The sequence below is a fragment of the Aedes albopictus genome, chromosome 2, assembly GCF_035046485.1.
Source record: "Aedes albopictus strain Foshan chromosome 2, AalbF5, whole genome shotgun sequence".
NCBI classification, from domain to species: domain Eukaryota; kingdom Metazoa; phylum Arthropoda; class Insecta; order Diptera; family Culicidae; genus Aedes; species Aedes albopictus.
This window is the reverse complement of record NC_085137.1, coordinates 356,942,838-356,947,576: the sequence shown is the minus strand read 5'-3', so window position 1 is coordinate 356,947,576 and position 4,739 is coordinate 356,942,838.

Below are 4,739 nucleotides of genomic sequence, written 5' to 3'. Positions count from 1 at the left end.
CCAGTGCATTTTATAGGAAACTCCTTTGTGAGCCGAGCCGAGATGTGTAACAGCCATGCGTCAAATCCGTACCATTATTGGTTGAAGCTTTCCCTTCTTTCACCGTACCAACAACAACCACACGGAGCGAGCTTTTCATTCATACAATGTAAAGCGCGCCAAATGATGCATGAACGTTGCTAGTAACTGTTCAATTATTTGCGTAGGGGGAATGTTCGTACGTACGTATTCCAAGAGGGACACATCATCCAGTAATTATAACATATCCGAAAGCATAATTGAACATGGTTTTCATTTGTCCTATCAAGGTGTGGAATGATAAACTCCCTCTTCTTGAGAAGTTTGGGTTTTTCCTTCATTGGAAAATGACAACAATCCATAACGACTGAGTGGTGGTGGCTGGTTGTCGACCAATATCTAGGACTTGTCAGCCGAAAATTTGAAACATTTCTAAAAAAACTCAGAATCAACGCTATGATGGACCGCTTGGAGCACAGAACACGCAGAAAAAATCATTTTTGTAATTACGTTGTGAAAAGTTGAACATTTAAGTTGGCTGAAGTATGCTGAAATGTCCAACTTTTCACCCTTAATACAAGTGTGCCGAAAAGTACTACTTTTCGGCACTCTTAAGAGTGCTGAAAAGTAGCACTTTTCGGCACTTTAGCTCGCACGCACTTTTCACTTACCACCATGCCTTCCGTAGATTCATTTTTTTCTAGGAAATTCTTCCAGGAATTTGTTATGGAAGCTTCCCTGGGATTTCCTAAGGAAGTTTTCATGTTATTGCTGCCGAGATTCCTCATGGGTTTTCTTCAGGAATTCCTCTTGGAAGTCTTTTAAGAACTCCTCAAGGAATTATTCCAGTACTTCCTCTAGTGACTGTTTATGGATTCCCTTATGAATGCCACTTGGAATTGCTTCCAGGCTTCAAGAACTCCTATAGTGATTTCTCCGGGAACTGCTACAGGGATTCCTCAAGGAGTTCCTCCACGAACTTTTCTTATGATTCCTTCAGAATTTTTCCATGTATTTCATCTGCGATTTCTTCAGGAATTCTTCCTGGGATTCCTACAAGATTTATTCCAGCGATTATTCAGGGAATACGTGCATGGATTCCTCTTAAAATTCCTCCAGGGATTCCTACAGAAATGTCTCTAGAGGTTCCTATTGCAATTCCTCCAGAAAAGATTCCACCGGGTATCCCTGTAGGCATTTCTCTAGGATATCTTCCAGGGATTCTTTCAGGAAATCCTCCAGGGATACCTTCAAGAATTTCTCCAGGGCTTCACTCGGGAATTCCTTCTGTGGTTCTTTATGGAACAACTTGTTTTAAAATTTCCTCCAAAGATTCTCTCTGGAACTCTTCTTTGGATTCCTCCAGGAATTCCTCCTTGTATTCTTTAAGGAACTCCTCCAGGAATTAATGCAGTACTTCCTGCAGGAACTGTTAAGGAATTTCCTTGGGAATTCCTCTTGAAATTGCTTCCGGGATTCCTTCTGGAGTTTCTTCAGGTATTTCTCTAGAAATTTCTTCAGGAACTGCTACAGTAATTCCTCCACGAACACTTCTTAGGATTTCTTCAGAATTTCTCCAAGAATTCCAGCTTCAGGAATTATTCTTGGTATTCCTCTTCCAGGAATTCCTCCAAGAATTCATTGCAGGATTTCATCCAGGAATTTCTCCAGAGTCTCCTCGAGGAATTCCACCAGAAAGTATCCGAGGAATCTCATCAGGCATTATTCTAGGATTACCTTCATAAATTCTGTCAGTAATTCATTCAGAAATTCTTACAGGATTTTCTCTGGAATTTTTCCAGGGATTTCTGCAGAAATTCTTCCAGGAATTACACCAGAATTATTCCAGGGATTTCGCGACGAATTTCTCCAAGGATTTCTCTAGGGATCCCTACAAAAATTCCTTAGAGCATTTTTCCGGGAATTCCTCAAGAAATTTCTCCAGGAATTTCATAAAGGATTTTTTTAGAAATTCTCCCAGAGTTTCTCTAGAGATTCCTTCAGCAATTCATGCAGTATTTTTTCAAGTATTGCTCTTGAGATTCCTCTAGGAATTCCTTCATGGATTCATCCTGCAATTCCCACAAGAATATCTCTAGGAATTCCTCCAGGATTTTATCCAGGCATCCCTCCATGAATTTCTCCAGGAATTGATCCACGAATTACTCCTAGACATCCTTCAGAAATTAAGTTATCAATATCTCCAGGAATTTCTCCAGGAATATCTCAAGGAATTTCTCCAGGAAATCCTCCAAATTTCTTCAAGAATTCCCCCATGGATTCCTTCAAAAATTCCTCCGACGATTTCTCCAGTAAGTCTTTCAGAAATTCAAATTTTTTTTCAGAAATAGAAATCTCCCAGAATTTCTCTAGAGATTCATCCAGTAATTCTTTCAAGAATTTCTCTAGAGAATCTTCCAGAAATTCCTTCAGGGATTTTGTTACGCCCAAATCAAAACTAGCTCTTAAGTTTCATACAGTCCACCATGCATTCATTTGTAATCACACTCACACACATACAGTCAGACTCTCATTCAAACCCCATTATTATTAGAACACTCTTTTGTTAGAATAAAGTAGACTTTCACCCCGAACGGACGCAAGTTTTTTTGATTCCAGGTCGTCTACCACCGAAATTGTCCCCTCGTGTGCTATTCGGAGGAACAGATTTCTCTCCACGAATCTCTTCAGCCTTCAGGGATTTTCCCAGAGATTCCTTCAGGAAATTCTTCGAAGATTCCTCCAGGAATTCCTCCAAGAATTCTGCCAGGAAATCCTCCTGGAACTTCTCAAGGGATTTTTTTTAGAAATTTCTCCAGGAATTCCTCCCAGAATTGCTCTGGACATTTCTCCAGAAATGCTTCCAGGGATTGCTCCAAGAATTCATCCAGGAATTTCTTCAAGAATCGTTCCAGGAATTCCGCCAGAGATTACACCAGGAATTTGTTCGGAAGTTCCTCCCGGCATTCTTCCAGGATTCTCTCTATTTTTTTAAATTGCTTCAGGGATTCCTTCAGGGGTTTATCCAAGAATTCCTCCTTGCTTCAGGATTTAACAAACATTTTTGATGTTCAAGAGTGGAAAAAACCACCCTTGAGCAAACTTTAGCCAAAGAAACTGTTATTCAGCTAGTTCTGTTACTTGGGAAGTTTCCCTAAGATTTCCTCTAGGAATTCCTCAAGAGATTTCCTCAGAAATTTTTCTAGGGATCCCTTCCAGAATTCCTCGAGAAAGGTCTCTAGAAATATATCTAGGTTTTCTTTTAGAAATTCCTTAAGAGATTTCTTCTGAAATTTCTCTAGGGATTCTTCCCAGAATTTATCCAGGAAGTCTTCCAGGTATACTTTCTGACTGCTCAAGGGATTCCTGAAGTGATTTCTTCAGAAATTACTCTCAGTTTCTCTTCAAAATTTCATCCAGAATTTTCTTCAGAAATCCTTTAATCATTTTTCCAGGGATGTACCCAAAAATTTCTCCAGGATTATCTGATGATTGATGATGAAATGGTGCGAAAAGCGTGGGTATTATGATTCCTTGCCTAATTTGATGATGCTTGAGCAAAACTTTGGATAAATATGTTGTTTATTTTGCAAGAAATGGAGAAAACAACAACACTGTTATCCAAAGTTTTACTCAAACAGCATCAAATTAGGCAAGGAATCATAATACCCACGCTTTTTGCACCATTTAATTGCAGAAACGGAGAATTGACCTAGTATGGTGAGAAATTCAGGTCATTACTACAAATCTAGTACTACACCGAACGTGTCCCATTGAAAAAGGTCGCGTCTACGCGATTCTTGCGTTGGGTTTCAGGGGATTACTTGGAAGTTTCGAGCCGTTTCATGGAGTCTCAGGAGATACCATGGGAGTTCCAGAGAGTATCAGATGCGGTTCAAAAGGTTCTAAGCCCCTAAAGAATTCCAGAGTTTTAGGGGCTCTCAGGGTCGCTTAACACTTAAACTACCGAGGGGGTAAAAACTCCCGCGAACTACCAAGGGTCCAAAAAAAGTCGGAAGTCCAACTTTGACAAGGCATTTCTCGGCCGTTTTTCAAAACTTTTTTTTGCGATGGAACCGGACAGGTTTCAAGATCATCCATTTAAAAAAATATGAAATAGATGCGTCTACCCAAAGTTATTAAGCAAAAGGCACTTCCTAGTTTTTTTGAGAGCGCATTTTTGCGCACATTGCTCAATAAAACAAAATTTAAAGCGATGACATATAGTTTTTTCGACTCTAAATCATGCGTACAGCTAGAGTGAACATGTTTATGCAAAATTATTGATTTTTCAGTACACTGATAATTTACCTTACTCAAAAAACTGCTATAATACCCTATTTTTCACATAAAATAAGCAATAAATCAAAATTCAAAGCGATGACATATAGTTTTTTTGGTCTTAAATTGTTCGTAGGATTGTACTCGACATTTTTGATGAACAATGAAAATGTTCTAATTACACTCTTATTTTGTTTTATCCGGAAAACTACGAAAATTCCATACTTTTTACACAAAGTAGTCAACAAAACTAAATTTAAAACGATTACATGTAGTTTTTTTAGCCTTGAAATGTTTGTAGCAGTTTGGGGGCCATACTTGAAGAATAATAGTGATGTTTTCATTACACTCAAATTTTGATTCACTCAAAAATCAACGAAAGTATCATATTTTTCACGCAAAGTGCTTAACAAAAATAATGGCTTACAATGCAAAGTAGT